Source organism: Myxocyprinus asiaticus, chromosome 9 (genome assembly GCF_019703515.2).
Source record: "Myxocyprinus asiaticus isolate MX2 ecotype Aquarium Trade chromosome 9, UBuf_Myxa_2, whole genome shotgun sequence".
Classification (NCBI taxonomy): Eukaryota; Metazoa; Chordata; class Actinopteri; order Cypriniformes; family Catostomidae; genus Myxocyprinus; species Myxocyprinus asiaticus.
The window spans coordinates 25,290,792-25,309,787 of NC_059352.1; the positions used below are offsets into that span (position 1 = coordinate 25,290,792).

At 42.6% G+C, this 18,996-nt stretch overlaps 1 protein-coding gene across 19 annotated transcripts in view; it reads left to right on the forward strand.

The window, feature by feature from the left end:
- The first annotated feature begins 2,872 nt into the window (after positions 1-2,872).
- Positions 2,873-18,996, forward strand: part of LOC127446333 (SH3-containing GRB2-like protein 3-interacting protein 1) — a 129,465-nt gene continuing 113,341 nt past the window's right edge. For 15 of the 19 annotated variants that reach the window (XM_051707164.1, XM_051707173.1, XM_051707169.1 and 12 more), the window contains exons 1-2: positions 2,876-3,677; positions 10,158-10,301. The gene's annotated coding sequence lies outside the window, so the exon portion shown is untranslated. Of the gene's footprint in view, positions 3,678-10,157; positions 10,302-18,996 lie in introns of all 19 variants that reach the window. The other 4 variants (XM_051707182.1, XM_051707183.1, XM_051707184.1 and 1 more) reach the window with 2 other exon arrangements.

The window sequence follows — 18,996 nt, forward strand, 5'->3', positions numbered from 1 at the left end:
GTCGGCTCTGCACGCCAAGTTCCAAATATAAACAAATTTCCTTTCTTCTTAGAAAATTCCCATCTGGGGATCAGACAAGAGGCTTGGTGGGTGTACTCCTTTTTCTCTTTAGTTCTATGATCAATTTGGAAATTATTCCCATTCCCCCCAGTGCACCCTGACCATTGGCATTATAGTTTATCTAGACTTGTGGAATCTAACAGGCCTTACACAGAGAGAGCTTTCTTCTGTTCTGTCTTGGACACCCAAAATTACATTACTCCCCATTCTTCACATCTGACACCCTCCCTCACTCTATGTTTGATGTGCTTGACCAGAGAGCGCTAAAAAATTCATTTTCCATAGTCATTAGTTGCAGATCTACAGTGCTTCCGCACTGGGTGCCCGTGTGGCAGCTGTCTAGGTTTTTAGCGCTGATGGTGTGTCAGAGAAGCTTTTTCCAGTCTGCGTGCTGGTTGGTTGATTTATTTTCTTGCTTGTTCAAAGTTGCACAGCAGTTCATGACATCATGGCTTGGAAACAATCAAATGGTTTACAAGGAGCCTGATATAGGGGGTAAAACACAGTTGATCTGAGAGGTTGAAGATCTTTTGCTACCTTTCCTTTTTTTTCCTACTCAAAAATGTACAGATTAAAATAAATGAATAAAGCTTTTTATTTTAACCAAAAATTGTGTTCTCAAAAGGATTTTGCATAAATATTACAGTTTTTAAAGATTGTAATTTTATACAATTGCTGAATTACAATTGGTTGCAATAATGGTTTGATATTTTTGAATGTTACCTTTTACATGCTTGCTGTTTCATGAAGTTTGGTGCTTCTTTTACTGTTTACATTTAGCTGAATAGCCTATAGAGGCTATTTAATGGCAGGTTCCCACTGTGACAACTAGTATTGGATGTTATTCAAAAACATAATCCATTATACATTACAAATTACTTCTCTATAATTGTAATCACAACACTTTACTGATTACTTTATCAAAAAAGTAATCACAGTACTAATTACTTTAGTTTTCAGATACTTTCTAAAACACTTTGCAGAAAAGTTTTTGATTTTCTGCTCAACAAATTCAAATAATGTTTATATTTCCTCCTTGTTCATTGACACACCCTTCAATTGTCACAGAAAAGAAAACAGACATACATATGAACATATGAATTCATATTTTGAATTTATTACATATATATATATATATATATTATTTTAGAAATTTGTAACCCAAGTAATGCAAGTAATGTACTTGAAAGTAATTATCTTAATTGAAAGTCAGTAACTGTTGTCTGATTACTAGAATTTAAATTGCAATGCATTTCACTACTTTTATGGACAATAACTAATTACTTCGCAGTCAGATTTCACCCAACACTGGTGATAACTCACCAATATAGTGTGACAGCATGTCCCAATACATGAGAGGACATCATGTATTAAATGAAATCTTTTTTCTTTCTTTTTTTTTTTCCTGTGTTATAATGGCGGAAATTATCAACAGCCAATTTTTGTAGCTAATTCTCAAAGGTATGTCCCAATACAGAAACTGATTTCCCAAAATAAACCTATTCTGAGAGATATTTACTTTAGGCAAAACAAAAGTGACTACTAGCCTCGATTCCCCTAAATAAATAAGTAGGCACAACAACTGATGCTTAGCCACTACTACCGAATAACTTTTTCCTACGAGTCTTTATCGACTGCTAAACATTCATTGTCTGTGAAGTAAATGCCACATCAGGAGTGAGAAAGTACATTTACTTTATATCAACTCAGCTGGAAAGTTCTAATCTTCCAGTATTGAATATTGTACAGTATCAACAAGTAAGCAAAAAAATTGGTGCAGCTTGCTGCATTATCATCTAAATGATTTTATTTCATCCACCCATTCGTCCTCATATCCACTCAACTGTGTTTTTTGGGAGAAAGCACAGCATAGTTGCAGTGCAGTGAGGCTGGCAGACAGAGGGAGGGATGGATAGATTAGGTAAAGGAGAGGGAAGCTGCTCTTCCCTGGGGGAGAATTGAGGAACCAAAATGCTTTCTGACATTTGGTGGATGCAGCATGTGCCTAGCCTCAGCTGGCCCCAATGCTACTGCGATCAAAGGGCAACACGCAGAGACACCCACACACACACAAAATTAGGGACATATATAAAACAGAGATTTCAATCTATATCTTCTCTTTCAAGATATTTCCAAACAAAAAATGGGAAGAAAAAACCCCCAGAAAATTAGACAGACACACACATTGATTGATTGATTGAGAGAGAGAGAGATGAGAGAGAGAGAGAGAGAGAGAGAGAGAGAGAGAGAGAGAGAGAGAGAGAGATCATAATATGAAGAGTGGCTAATGCTAATCATCATCTGTCTTACCCACAAACATCAGAGCAGCAGTTCAAGCTGCACAAGAATACAATGTATGAGCTGGGCTTCAGATTATCTGCTGTTCCTATGGCATCCCCATCAGTGGACTGCATTTGTAACTCTGGGTGCACGGTGCACCTGTTTTTAAGAGTATTACAAAATGGAAATCCTCAAGATCACTGTGTGAAATGCAGTGGTGTCCTCCCTTACGTAAACATGAGGGCCAACCCATGTGTTCACATTTACAAGAACACGATTTAATTTGAGAGTGATTGCCTCAGTAATTTCCACTCATACAAGGGATCGTCGTGGTTTCGCAATATGGATATACTGATCTGTATTCTCTATGCTGAGCAATGACTTGCAGCTAGTGTGACAACATACAGGACACACCCCTTTTTCAAAGACAGCTATAACTAAAATAAACACGCTTAAGTAAATACATGCAGTTCCCAGAATTTTACATTTTCTTAATTACAGCCTTAAGGGATGTTCACCCCGAACGCGTTCTTATGTTCTTCTGTGTTTACAGCTTGTCTATGCATGCCAAGACGGACGTCGTCGCGTCGAGTCGCATGGTTTTTCATAAAATTGTTGACGTTGGCTGTCTTTATTTTACTTGACACGGCGTCTAAAAACTTGGCGCTCCTGCACAAGACGCTGAAAAACCACCTGGACACGGCGCAACGGTCAAAGACCTCCGTCTAGCGCCTGTTTACATTAAAAAAAAAAAAAATAACATTGAAAGAGCGCAGCGCGTTCGGTGTGTACCGTGTGGGACACTATTGAAATTCAACTTTTAAAAACGCTGCTCGAGACCAGCTTTTTGTTCTCGTTACGCTGCGTCTTTTTTGTAGCGCAAGAACGCGTTCGGTCTGAACGGCCTCTTTTCGTCACTTAAAACCTTCATCTGTTCCCAAAAACAATTTACTTATGACAGTTGGGTGCAGTTGTCGTCTATTTTATAAAACTTTTTAAAAATCCGATTGCAATCGGTTGAATCAGTCTGTTCGCGTGCCTCATATGGCAACAGTACCCTTACAAATATGCAAGTGATCTCTTAGTTTACGTTTAGAATAACATTTTTCTCAAACGTTATCATAGAAAAGACGTGTTGGGTTGTCAGCACCTTGAAGTCTCTCTCTCTCTCTCTCTCTCTCTCTCTCTCTCTCTCTCTCTCTCTCTCTCTCTCTCAGTGTGTTAAAGTTTGCTCTGGGAGAGTTTGCTTATGTTCTGTGTGAAGGGCAGGGTCGACACAGCCACAGGAGGCGGGTGTTATTGGGACATTGTGCGGAACAGGAATTCGAGGAAATTTGGTAATGTGAATTAATTTACTGTCGTGCTTTTCTTTGACGTTCTGGGAGGTTCTGTTTTCAATTCATTTGATACTGTTTTACTTATCCTAAATCGCCATGGGAATATCAAATAAGTCAAACGAGGTTTCGGTTTATCCACGTCATCTCAGAAACTAATTTGTAAACACAGTGCCATGCATACACGTGCTTGCAGTTTGGATAAATGTGCAAACAGGAAGAAAAAAAAATGCGACGGTTAAAAAAACAAACAAACAACAACAACAACAACAAACAAAAAAAAAAAAAAAAAAAAAAAAACAGGGCTTTATAATGTTAGAGATTAGTTTAAAGATGTGATATGTCGACACATGTGAATTCAGGCTGGGTAATAGTGACAGCTATGGAGTCAAACTGTCAGAATATCACATGATAATACCTGGTGGACAAGATCTCAGATGGAATGAATGGTGTATGGGTGTTGTGTTTCATCCTGTAAGGGTTTATGTTTATGTATGCAGAAAAGAGGACTGTGTTTTCCACTAGATTGTGGTGGAGATGGATGTGGATTTGAGATGTGTGAGTTTAATTATGGAAATGTATGGGGGGTTTTTCTTCAGGAATTTGGGGCAGATATTTTGCTGGCCATAGGCCATTGTACACCATTTATAAGATCATTTTGTTAACCTCATTTCTACACCCATTTTACAAAAAAAGAATTTTGATTAATCATAATTTTTCGTAGTTAATCGCGATTAATCTCAGATTTTGAAAGTGCTGAAATTTGACTCTAAATATACTTCTTTTCCTGTCAAAATGCATTGTAGCGGTCTCAGAGTGGGGTGGAAAGAGGGAAGCGGGAGTCAGCGTCACAGTCCACGTAAACGTTCTCTTTATTCTCAAGGATTCACTCACACTACGTCTTTTCAGTAGGAACTATAGATCTCACACACATCAGCTTCAGGGGTAACAGTCAACATAAATTCATCAGATACAACAAAATTAACAGCTTTTCAGCATTTAGCTCCAGACAGGTTGTGGGTGTGTGACCCGGACACTCTCTCCCGGTCTGGCGTTCCGCCGGCCTTTTAAAGCCCATCTGCGCCGTCACTGAAATGAGACATAGGTGTTTAGAGTTAGTAATCACCAGGTGATGTCCCTTACTGCTTCCTCTCTCCCCACTGACAGACACACAGCAGGTAATAGCGGAGGGTTAGGACAGCCCATTTGATGGCCCGACACTCTTTCTCGATCATGCTGTACTTAGGGTACGTTTACACGACAACGATGTACTAAAAACGGAAAAGTTTCGCGTACAGACGACAACATTGTCAAAACAATCCCCGTTCTCACGGATCCGCGAAAACGACTAAAAACGCTGTATTATGCATGCCAGGCCAGTAGTTGGCGATGTGACTTTGTAAAGAAACACTACACGCCTGCGCACATAAGCATTCTTCCACAGAGCGGTGAATAAAAACAATGAAGATGGCGATCGCTGGTCGTAGTAGTGATGCAGTTAATCTACACTTTGCTGGAGAAGTGTCAATAAACTCAAAAGCTTGAGCAGCACAAACACAGTCCTGTAGTCCGCCATTGTAGTTTTGAATGACACGCGCGTTGTTTTGAAGTATTTGCACGTATGCCTATAGATTTTGTATGTTTACACGGAGACAATAACGGCATCGTTTTCAAAAACATGCACTTGGAATCCAGTTTTCAAAAGTATGCATTTTCAGGTCCCAAAACGCTGTTGTCATGTAACCCAACAGCCAAAACGCATAAAAAGTTTTCCGTTTTTAGTTGAAAACGTTGTCGTGTAAACGGCCCCTTAGCCTCCCTCAAAGAGAGCTTAAGAATAATGTACAGCACGGGCCGCTCCACTCCCTCCACCTCCTGCGAGACCGTGGCTCCCAACCCCCTCTCTGATGCATCCGTCTGCAAAATTAAGGGGAAAGAGAAGTTATGAGCATGTAAAAGCGGCCCGCCACAGAGTAAAAGCCTGTTGGCACGCCTCCACCCATTGGACCATATCTGGCTCACCCTTTTTAGTGAGATCAGAGAAACTAGACACAAAACTTCGGTAGTAGCCAGCCAGCCCCATAAACTGTCTCACCTCCTTTTTGGTCTTTGGCCGTGGGCAGGCTGCTGTCGTCGAGGTCTTATCAACTTGGGGCCATACCTGCCCATGACCCAAGTGGAAGCCCAGATACCGTACTTCCACCCGTCCAATTGTGCACTTTTTCGGGTTCGCCGTGAGCCCCGCCTGCCTCAGCGACCTCAGGATGGCTCTTAGATGCTGCATATGCCTCTGCCAGTCATTACTGTATATAATAATATCGTCTAAATAGGCAGCAGCATACGCAGCGTGCAGCCGGAGAATCTTATCCATGAGGCGCTGGAACGTGGTGAGAGCCCGATCAAACTGAACAGAAGAGTGACGAATTGGTGTAATCCGAATGGTGTGGAAAACAGTTTTTTCTCGGGATAATGGAGTTAAGGGGATCTGCCAATACCCCTTTGTTAAATCGGAATAAAATTGAGCCACACCCAACCGATTGAGCAGTTCATCAATTTGGGGCATTGGGTTTGTGTCAGATTTAGACACCGTGTTGACTTTTCGATAATCTACACAGAACCGGACCGACCCGTCGCTCTTAGGCATAAGAACAACCAGGCTGGCCCAATCACTGTATGATTCTTCTATTACTCCCATCTCGAGCATTGCCTCTAATTCATCCCAAATCACTTTTTTCTTGTGTTCGGGCAAGCGGTACGGCCGACTACATACCACTACCGGGGAGAGGGGAGAACACGTCTGCAAACTTCTTTTGCAACTTGGCCACCTCCATGAGCTGGGACGGTGAGAGGGGGTCTCCACAAGGGACTGGGGTGAATTGATCAGCTTTGAACTTCACCTCCGGACTGAGCTCCGCCCTCTCCGGAACTACCATCATCATGGACATGGGGACTGCCTCTCTCCTTAATTTAAGGAGGATGAGGTGGTAAATTTGACGTGCTCCGTCTCTATCCGTTCGTTTAACCTCATAATCGAGATCCCCGACTCGCTGTGTGACCTCAAAGGGTCCTTGCCACTTGGAGAGTAATTAGAGCACAAATTGGGCAGTAATACATGGACTTTGTCTCCCGGTGCAAACTCCCAGTGCTGGGCACCCCTATTATAGAGCCGGCTTGGTATCTCTTGAGCTTGGAGCAAATTCCCCTGTGACTGCCGACCCAGCGTGTGTAACTTTCCTCGAAGATCAAGGACATACTGAATTTCATTTTTGCTTTGGGAAGGCCCCTCCTCCCACGCCTCACGTATGACGTCAAGCATCCTGCGGAGCTGATGTCCATACAGGAGCTCAAAGGGGGAAAACCCTGTGGAGGCTTGCGGGACCTCCCTGACTGCAAATAACAGAGGTTCCAGCCATTTGTCCCAATTCCTAGCATCCTTGAGTACGAACTTACAAATCATATTCTTTAGTGTTCGATTAAATCATTCGACCAGTCCATCAGTTTGTGGTAGTGCGAATCGATTTAATCCCTAGCAATTCATAAAGTTTGCACAGTGTACAGTTGAAGCCAAAAGTTTACATACACTTAGGTTAAAGTCATTAAAATTAATTTTTTAACCACTCAATAGATTTTAGATTGGCAAACAATAGTTTTGGCAAGTCGTTTAGGACACTAAGTTAACTGCTCCTTAAAGCAGCTTGGAAAATTCCAGAAAATGATGTCAAGCCTTTAGACAATTAGCCAGTTAGCTTCTGATAGGAGGTGTACTGAATTGGAGGTGTACCTATGGATGTATTTTAAGGTCTACCTTCAAACTCAGTGCATCTTTGCTTGAGATCATGGGAAAATCAAAAGAAAAAAATCAGCCAAGACCTCAGAAAAAAAATGTGGACCTCCACAAGTCTGGTTCATCCTTGGGAGCAATTTCCAAACACCTGAAGGTACCACGTTTATCTGTACAAACAATAGTACGCAAGTATAAACACAATGGGACCACGCAGCCATCATACCGCTCAGGAAGGAGACACATTCTGTCTCCTAGAGATGAACGTAGTTTGATGCAAAAAGTGCAAATCAATTCCAGAAAAACAGCAAAGCACCTTGTGAAGATGCTGGAGGAAACAGGTTGACAAGTATTTATATCCACAGTAAAACAAGTCCTATCTCGACATAACCTGAAAGGCTGCTCAGCAAGGAAGAAGCCATTGCTCCAAAACCACCATAAAAAAGCCAGACTGCAGTTTGCAAGTGCACGTGGAGACAAAGATCTTACTTTTTGGAGAAATGTCCTCTTTTCTTATGAAACAAAAATGTAACTGTTTGGCCATAATGACCATTGATATGTTTGGAGGAAAAAGGGTGAGGCTTGCAAGCTGAAGAACACCATCCCAACCGTGAAGCATGGGGGTGGCAGCATCATGTTGTGGGGTTGCTTTGCTGCAGGAGGGACTGGTGCACTTCACAAAATAGATGGCATCATGAGGATTCCCCCCTCCTGCATCACTCTGACACTGAGCAGCCACAGGCGGCCCTGGCTCTGCCTCCCCAGCCATCGCGTCACACGACACACACTGAGATTTTGGTTTACAGGACCCATCCACGCATAATGCTTTTAATAAACTTTTAAACCCCGGCCAATTGGTCCCCAGAATCAGTGGATTGGTGAGGCAGGAATTAACCACGGCCTCCACTCTATGCTTTTTCTCCCGGAATTGAATAATTGCTGTCACTACTGGATACTCGTGAACATCACCATGCACACACCTCACCATCACCTTGTGTTTTGCACCCAAAGCCCCATCATGAACCAAGCTGTGGTAATTCGAGGTTTGATCACAGCCAGAATCCACCAGGGCTTGGTATGTACACCCCTTAATTCTTACCAGTACATGTTACGTCCCTGCTCAATCGGGGGTGGTCTGTGGTGAGTCAGGGACCTGGACCCATGTTCCCACATCCATCACCGGACACCGGTCTTGGGTGTGTCCAGGTTCCCCGCAACTCCAGTAGACCGGCCCAGGCTTCCCGGCTGCACTCGTGGCAGCGGAGACATCATCCTGGGAGTGGCGACGGAGAGGGGTATGGGGGACCGGCGGATAGTGCAGTCCGCAGAATCGGGGCACCGGTTTGAGTGGGAAAACTCCCCATTTCCGGGGAGCGGGTATAGGACGAGAGGGAGGAGAGGGAGGGACAAGAGGGGGAGGAGCAGCAAGAGTGAGAGAAGCCTGCTCGCCGGCTTCCGGATAGGCCGCCATGTGGGCTTCGGCCAGCTGGACAGCGTCATCCACCAATGTGGGGCGATGGCATTGGACCCATTCCCCGGTTCCTTGGGGCAGACGAACAGTCAACTGTTCCAACACCATCAGATCGATAACTCCCTCCATGTCGCAGCTTTCCTCGGCTAGCACCCACTTCCGTCAGGCATCACTGAGCTGCTGGGCAAATGTGAACGGGTGGCCAGCTTCGCTCAGGCTGAGGGAGCGGAACCGCTGGTGATGTTGTTCCGTGTGCGGCCGACTCATTGCAGGACAGTCGACTTCAGTTTCGGGTAGTCCAGGCAGTCCTCGGCGTGTAATTGCTGCACAGTGAGCTGGGCCTCTCCGGAAAGCCCGTCTCCACCATCACTGAAATGAGACACAGGTGTTTAGAGTTAGCAATCACCAGGCGATGGCCCTTACCGCTACCTATCTCCCCACTGACAGACACATGACCATGTTCCCATCTCCACATGCATTTAGTTCCTTCTCAGGAAAGAAAACAAAATGATATGTAACAATAGAATGCTTTATTAACATTTTCCAAATGAAGACTTCCACAGTATAAAGATAACAATGCACTAAAATAGCACCAATTCAAGTTACGTTTTGACTAATTGAAAGAACTAGTCCCCATATAGGCTGCATATTTATGGGCATTCAATCTCACTCTAATCCTCCGCAATATTAATCAGCCAGCAGACTATGGCTATCCGCTTTGTTACAGCAATCGTGAAGTTGCATTTATAATTTGTGTCAGGGTGCCAGCATCAAGAACCACTTTGAACTCCACATGATAAGCACTTGCAGACAAATAGTCTCATTCTGCTTTTTGTTGATAATTAAGACTTGCCGTGCTTCTGTGGTAATTAAAATGTGCCTTACTTGGACTGAAAAATACTTGATTTCTAGGCTTGTTTTGTACAACAAATGGTGTTAAGAGCTCCTTTCCTGATCACTTTAACACTAGCACTGAATCATTGCTACGTATGTGTGTTTGTGGTGTGTGCGTCAGTGTAATGACTCCAGGCAGACACATCGCAAAGGTTCTGCCCTTCCAACCAGTGTTTTTGCTGGTTTATTGCAGAAAATTAAGAAAAAATAACGTGTTAAACTTTAATTAATTGCATGCATTAAAACGTAAATTTTGCCAGCTCTTAAAAAAAATATTTAGCATGTTTGTAGATGTGCTCCTAAATGTGAATTGATGTGTGTGTTTTTTTCTGTATAGGTGATAAAACAACAGGTGAAAAGAGAAATCAGTGCAGACGTGCTGGATCAGCCGGTTCATTCTCTGTTTACATGCAGGTTTGCCTCATGGCAGCCATAACATGTTCCCCTCAATCCTAGGACAGAAGACTTCATTGAAGTCAAGGTGATTATTTTGACTTGTATTTTTACTGTCTGTAAATTTTTAGGGGGGTATTAGGGAAAGCAAGCAGGTGATCTTTGGAAGCAAAAATCTTTGGAAATGTGGTAATATCCTAGGTTACATGGTTTAAATTGCTGTTGTTTTGTTGTATTTGGAGTAGGGTGAGACCTAATACAATAGCACAATGCGCATGTGTGCGCACCTTGTAAATTGTAAGTGCATAGTTTTAAACCTGATGATGGTATATTAGCAATATGTTGATAGAACTAATTACTTAGTTCTATAAGGGACACTCTAGATTTTAACCTAGAAGCCTAACAGACTTACAAAACTTGGAACTTGATGGCCAATGACATCAAAAACTACTTAAAAAGTTGCATCTGATTTTCAACACAGGCTCTTTGTACTATTGATTTCAGATCATAATGCCATGAAAAACCAAATTTAATCAACATATTAAATGTGTTGAATGTATTGTAGTCTCTACCAGATCAAACTTGAATTATCAAAACAATGCACAAACTAAGTTCAGTTTTTTAAAACCAGGTGCGAATTCCAACTGAAAGAATGAAGCAGTGTTGCAGGCTGTAATAAGGTAGACTGTAACAAGTAGGGGCTTGTGCTGGCTATAAAATCCTCAGAGATATGCATTGCTGTTGACATGGTGGAAAACATGCAGTGTTTGGCAGCTTGTCAAATGAAGTCTAGCAGTTTTAACAATGGATTTGTGAAGACAGTAGGCGTTGATGACAGGTTAAGTTGAAAGGGCTAGTGTTGGTGGAAACTACTGTTACAACACCACCTTGAGATTTGCAGTACAGTACGTGACCCACTGCACACACTGAGCTTAGGTTACACATACTGTATCCAATATAAGGTAGGTTTAGACAAGACCCTGAAAGTGACCTTGTAAATAGCCAAGACATGATATCTTGAACATTATTAACTGTCCTCTATTAAGGCTTTGTTTCAGTGTGCCTTCCCTATTTTACTAATTATCTCTTTTTAATCTAACAATCAGCTGATTGTTTTGGATAAAATTCAAATAAGATTTGTAGTTGTTTCAAAGGATTTAAGCATTGGTAATATTTTTTCATGTGAATGTTTGCTGACACGTCTTGACAATGATTCTGTGCTGCTCAAACTGTCCATCTTTGGCTCCCAGCTTGCAGCACGATGCCATTTGAAGTCAGTATGATGTTGACTTGCACTTACCTGAGAAAATCTAACAGCTGGTTAAAATTTGTGACATAACCCTGCAAAAGTCCACATTAAAGAGAAATCAGGATAGCAAAAAGTCGTCATAAAAAGGAGGGAGGAGGGGACAGCGCTCTGTGTTGGAGCGCGAGTGATCCCTTTCCGAGAGCATTAGTGTTGCAGTCACACAGCACAAATCCATGACACAGTTTGGAAACAAAACATGTTCCATTTGAGATGTCTTAAATCCTAGCAACAGCTGTGCTATTAATTAAGGAGATTATGAAATTGACAGTGATCAACGGCAACTGTAATTCAAACGGCAATGCTGCCCCCGCGCAGACATTTTTCCTTGTTCTCATTTTCGACTTGGCACGGCGGAGTGACATGAAGTTGCAAGGTGCCTGTAACCGAAACCAAACCGTTACGTACGTCATACTTGTCATGCCGCCATCGCAACCTCTGTTGACCCAGTCATGGCTCAGCGATAGCTGCAGCAGCTGGCATTTGCCTGACTCCTTTCACATGTCATAAATCAGCACTCTATTCCGATGAGCATTTGGCAGTGTCCTGTGACTTTGATACTTTTTAGGTTCAACAGCTCCCTGAATTTCTACAAAAGCAGAGATTGGAAGAGAAAAAAAAACTTATTTGATAAATGGCTCACTGGTTCAACTCAGAAAAGGTTCATCCCAGATAATGAGGTGAGATAGGTCAACAGGAGAGCCATTTGTGCAGGACATTTAAGAAACTTCTAACACAGAAAACTTTCATGGGAAAGTTGTAACAGTGGTCTGTATTTGAGGCTTTGGAACTTAATACGGCTACAAGCTATTGAGATCTATTAGAGACCACCAATTGGGTGATTTTATTTGTCATAAGCAAACATTTAGCTCGCTTCTGCAATGAGGAATACCCACATCCGCCAATACCAAGTACAGCAGCAGCCCCTGGCCCTGTCCCACCAGTCTTCCAGCCAAAGTCATGGTCGCCATCAATAAGATGAAGGCAGGAAAGGCGACAGGGTTGAATGACCTTCCGGCTGAAGCTTGGAAGCTCATGGGGATGCAAGGAATGGAGATTCTTGCGGCGCTGTTCAATAAGATCATCCATACCAGTGAAGACCCGCCCGTTTTGTTGTCCAGTGTCACCGTGCTGATTTGGAAGAACAAATTCGATGTCACAGACTGCTCTAACTATCGGCCAATCCGCAATCTGCTCGCAGACGTGGCATGGGCTTGACCTTGAGCAGAAGACGCAGATCTGGAAAGAGTGCCTGACCAATTTTTGGCTGCGCCTGAACATCACGAAAACTGAGTACCTCGAGTGTGGAGATCTGGTGGATGGGTCAATCACTGTGGGTGGTCAAGAACTTAAAAATGTCACCGCTTTTAGGTACCTCAGCTCCCATGTCTCGGCGATTGGCGATTCCCTCCAAGACACCCAACACATGTCAATGCCACTTGGCTGAAATGGTGCCAAGTCACCGGAGTATTATGTGACTGCAAGATCCTGTTGCACCTAAAGTCGAAGACATACAAGACAGTAGTCTGACCGGTTGCGATCTATGACACCAGATGCTGGCCTGGGACAAAGAAGCATGAGGCGGCATTAAGTGCAATGGAGATGCAAATGTTTTGATGGGCACTGGGGCTTACAGGAATGGATCATGTGGCCAACACGGATGAACGGAAGGTGCTAGGTGTTGCACCAATCCAGGACAAGATACTTGAGGCGTGGTATGGACACGACATGAGAAGCAAGGAAGCTTCTATGGCAAAAACGGCAATGAGGTTAGATCCCGCCGGCCAGCATCCCTGTGGCCGTCCCAAGAAACGTTGGATGGACTGTATTAAAGATGACATGCATGCCAATGGAGTCAACCCGGAAGATGCTCTGGACCGCAGGACATGGAGAGTGGACCTTGCACTAACAGCGGACCCTGCACTACGGTGGGAAAAGTGCTATGAAGAAGTAGCAAGCAACACTGACAAGTTTATTTTCATGAGCTCCATTCAATTCAACTTATTTTTATTGCAATTTTCAAAATACATGTTGTACCAAAGCAGCTTTGAGATCTCACTCTCTTTGGAGGTATGTCATACTTGCCGATACAAAATGGTGGAGAGCTGGTAGACATAACTACTGCCCTGACTCTCTCTCTCTTTGATTCCCTGTTATGTGGAGCTCGCTGAAATAACAGCAGGAGTACTGTGTGAACATAAACAATTGTAATAGTGATTTAGGATGTGATTCATGGAGTAACTTTACCTTCTGAGTGTTTGTGATTATGTATTGATCCATTCATGGCTTGCCATAAAAAGCGTATGTCCATATGCAGCTTTCAGTGAAAAAATAAATTACTTTTCGTAAAAACAGACTGTAGTGCCTCTGCTCTGATTTCATTTATCATTTTAGCCAACTGTAGTTGCAAAAAGCAGGAAAAATGCTTAGTGATAGAATTACTTTGGATTACAATCTGAGGCTGAGTGCGATTGTTGATGAAAATAATGTTCAGATCATCGTGACGTTTTGTCAGTTCTTCAGTAAAAGAAAAAACTCATTGGTCTCTTGACGAGAACACAAAAGCCCACACCTGTGACAGAAAAAAATGAGGCATGAATAAAAAACATACCCCATAATAACAAAGCAAAAACCAGATTTTTGTTAACTTTGCAAATGTATTAAAAAGAAAAAACTGAAATATCACATTGACATAAGTATTCAGACCCTTAACTCAATACTTAGTTGAAGCACTTTTGGCAGCAATTACAGCTTCAGGTCTTTTTGGGTATGATGCGACAAGTTTTGCACACCTGGATTTGGGGATTTTCTGCCATTGTTCTCTGCAGATCCTCTCAAGCTCTGTCAGGATGGATGGGGACCATCGGTGAACAGCCATTTTCAGGTCTCTCCGGAGATGTTCGATTGGGTTCAAGTCTGGGCTCTGGCTGGGCCACTGAAGGATATTCACAGAGTTGTCCCTAAGCCACTCTTGCGTTGTCTTGGCTGTGTGCCTAGTCTGAGGTCCTGAGTGCTCTGGACCATGTTTTCATTAAGGATATCTCTGTATTTTGCTGCATTCAGTTTCCTTCAACCCTGACCAGTCCCCCAGTCCCTGCCACTGAAAAACACCCCCCACAGCATGATGCTACCACCACCATGCTTCACCGTTGGGATGATATTGTGCATGCCACTGAAAAACACCCCCACAGCATGATGCTACCACCACCATGCTTCACCGTTGGGATGGTATTGCGCAGGTGATGAGCAGTGCCTGGTTTCCTCCAGACATGATGCTTAGAATTGTGGCCAAACAGTTCAATCTTTGTTTCATCAGACCAGAGAATCTTGTTTCTCACAGTCTGAGTGTTCTTTAGGTGCTTTTTTATGTGTCTTGCACCGAGGTCTGGCTACTCTGCCATAAAGCCCAGACCAGTGAAGTGTTGCAGTGATGGTTGTCCTTCTGCAAGTTTCTCCCATCTCCACACATGATCTCTGGAGCTCAACCAGAGTGACCATCAAGTTCTTGGTCACCTCTCTTACCAAGGCCCTTCTCCCCTGATTGCTCAGTTTAGCCGGGTGGCCAGCTCTAGGAAGAGACCTGGTTGTTCCAAACCTCTTCCATTTAAGAATTATGGAGGCCACTGTGCTCTTGGGAACCTTCAATGCAGCTGAAATTTTTTTGCAGCCTTCCCCAGATCTGTGCCTCGACACAATCCTGTCTCTGAGCTCTGCAGGCAGTTCCTTTGACCTCATGGCTTGGCTTTTGCTCTGATATGAATTTTCAGCTGTGATACCTTAAATAGACAGGTGTGTGCCTTTCCAAATTGTGTCCAATCAATTGAATTTGCCACAGGTGGACTCCAATCAAAGTGTAAAAACATCTCAAAGATGATCCAGAGAAATGGGATGCACCTGAGCTACATTTCAAGTGTCACAGCAAAGGGTCTGAATACTTATGTCAATATGATATTTCAGTTTTTCATTTAATACATTTTCAGTTATCAAAAATATGTGTTTTGCTTTGTCATTATGAGGTGTGGAGTGTAGTTTAATGTGAAAAAAAAATTATTTAAAGCATTTTAGCATAAAGCTGCAACATAACAAAATGTGAAAAAAATGAAGGGGTCTGAATGCACTGTATAAGCATTTTCTTTGATTGTGAAGCAAACCCCTCCATCATGTATTTGTTTTGGAATTAGCCTTCCATTGGATACTAGAAATCTTTTGGCCACTACATAGTAGATATGTACAGTTCAGAAAGGTGTTATTGAATCATTCCTGAGTTAAATTTACTTAGAACAAATGACAGTGGGAAAGCTTGACAGCAGCAGTATCCACCTTTTTCGTTCGTCCCGTGATACTTAGCACGAAATGTGGGCATTAATTCCATTATCAAGTAAACACAATTGTTGTTGCTGCATACGTTCATTTATTCTTTCATTTTGGGGTTGGGATTTCTAGCAGAGGGTGTCTGATTCCATGATGACGTACATCAATCACTATGTCAATGTGTTACCGAACGATAATAAACCTAAAATTCAAAAAACCAAAGAAAGTGCAAACAAAACCGGCAGCTGTTTCTCCCAGATGAAGTTGAAATTTAATCTAAGCACAAACATAACATTTTGAGAAAAAAATTATCTGTTGTTTTAGTGGATTATCTCTGTTAGTTCAGCTTCAGAAGTGTGTGCTTGTCATCTTGTCACCCTGCATGTTGATATCAGACAGACACACTAAGGAAGAGCTGTGAAGTTCTTGTGCTTGGGTATGTAATCGCTTTTTCAAGTTGTCCAAATGGACAGTTATTTCCTTATAAATCCGCACGTAAATTTAAACTTTTGTTCTGCGCAGAGGTTGATTGAGAGGTGGACGCATCATTCAGGATGGCTTTTACACCTCAAATGCGATGTGGTAACGTGTTTTTGTCTACCTCTTTATGTGTTTTTTCTGATTTGATCACAAAATGTTTTGCACCCTGTTTATAATTACATTTAGCACTGACCATTTGCGATTGGATCATCCAAAATGCGTCCTAATACCAGCTGTAAACAGGGTCTAAAATGACTGCATCTGAAGCTAGTGAATGCTATAGAACGACTTCTGGTGGAAGTAGCACCCACATCTGTTTCCCCGGTAAGACCCCCAGTAAAAATGTGGTTAAGGTGAGTGGGCTTAAATGGAGGAACAGTTCCAAACTACATCAGATGCAGCTTTTTATGAACAAGCTCATTTTATCTTGAAATGTGAAGTGATTGGAACCAGAGGTGGTGTTAACCAGAATATTTTTGGTTATTTAGTGAATTTTTAAAACATTGATAGATAAATCCAAAATGCTGTTCATCATTTTAACATGTTAAAAAAGAAAACAGGGGGGCCTGGGTAGCTCAGTGGTAAAATACGCTGGCTACCAACCCTGGAGTTTGCTAGCTCGTTAGTTCGAATCCCAGGGCGTGCTAAGTGACTCCAGCCAGGTCTCCCAAGCAACCAAATTAGCCCGGTTGCTAGGGAGGGTAGAGTCACATGGGGTAAACTCCTTATGGTTGCTATAATGTGGTTCGTTCTCGGTGGGGCGCATGGCGAGTTGAGCGTGGTTGCTGCAGTGGGTGGCATGAAGCCTCCACACGCGCTAGGTCTCCATGGCAACACACTCAACAAGCCACGTGATAAGATGCACAGGTTGACTGTCTCAGATGTGGAGGCAACTGGGATTCGTCCTCCACTACCTGGACTGAGGCAAATCACTACGCGACCACGAGGACTTAAAAGCACATTGGGAATTGGGCATTCCAAATTGGGAGAAAAAGAAAAAAGAAAACAAGAAGAAACAAAAACATTTAGGAGGCATGAAATAAAACTAGTGCATCAGTTTTCATTTTAACCATCTTTACATGTCTTCTCTCTCTCTATCTCTCTCTCTCACTTCCCGCACCCTGTATTTGTGTGCCCATGCCCACCGATATTTACATACCACAATATACACGGGATAGCAAAATCTCTACCGGTTGACACTTTATACTTTAACTGCAATATAAATCGCCATATCACCCAGCCTTCCTGGTTTCCAACATGGAATGCTGATGTACAGGTTTCCCCACCAGGCTTCCTTGGTTAACTGCTTCATTAGAAAAGCCATGCTGGTTGACCAGCTTCATCAGCTAATATAAATTTAGCTGGGAAACACAATGTCTATGCTGGTCCACCATCTAGACCAGCACTAATTAGCATGAACCAGCCTGGACCAGCATGGAAATTCAAGCTTGTAAGGTAATCTTTTTAGCTGGGCAGATGTTTTAGTAGACTTGGAAGAAACCTCGGGAGGAACCAAGACTCATCTGGGGAAGACCTCCCCCTTGGCCTGGCACATTTTTTTGGCTTTTTTAATTAGATAGGAACTTGAAGATGGATACAGGATATCCAGATAAGGAAAGGACCCAAACTCGGGTCCGTCGTCACGCTACCAGTCAGACGCCCAAGGCTATGGCTCAGAAAGGGATTGGCAAATATTAAATAATTTATAATATATATATATAATCACTGAGATCATTCTGATGTACATCATTATTTAATATCACATGAGCAAGATTGTGTTGTAGATTACCATATCTGTGAGTTTGCCTTAGGCATAAGACCGCAGGTAGTCACAGCAGTGCTGGTACTCAGTCCAACAACACAATTGCAAGTGTGATATTGCTTTTATACAGATTAACTGAAGCTCCTGACCCATATCTGAATGGTTTTATGCATTGCACTGCTGCCAAATGATTGGCTGATTAAATAATCACATGAATAAGTAGGTGTACAGGTATTCCTAATAAAGTGCTCAGTGATCGTAAGTTAGGTAAATTATGCTTATCATTTACTCAGCTCAGTCTGGATGGTAAAGCAAGATGATGCTGAAATATTTGTAGTGAGCAGTGTTTCTATATAGATAATTTAGTCTTTGAATGGGTTGGAGCCTTGTGCAGTTCTTGCTGAGGAAACAAAGGAAATGAAGGGAAAACCCTTAGCATCTTTTCATATTGTCTTTGCACATACAACAGATGATTTAAAAAATGCTTGAGCACATGTTAGTTCACTTGTCCTTAATGATCCAAGATTACCTACAGTATAAGCCTAGTCTCTGCCAACTTCTTTGTGTGTTCCTTCAAAGCTCCTATGCTTTGCCACACTGCCTCAAGGAGGAGAGCAGGCGCAGTTGTTTTTCTTTCATGTGTCAGTGCAGATTTTTTGTGTGTAGGAGTGCCCTACATACAGGTTCCCTAGTGTTTCTATTGGATATCTCTCTTTCTATTACTCCAAACCCACGAGAGCCGAACCCCACGATTGACTTTACCAATGTGGGGACCATCAGAGGGTCATACAGCGGAAGTGATTCTTCCTCTGAACCTAGAAATAGGGCTTGGCCGAAAGTGTCAGCTAACTGGGAATTTATTTAGTTTCAGAAGTCCCAGATCTATTACCGAGACCCGATTAAGTGCGTCAGTTAGGTAGTGCT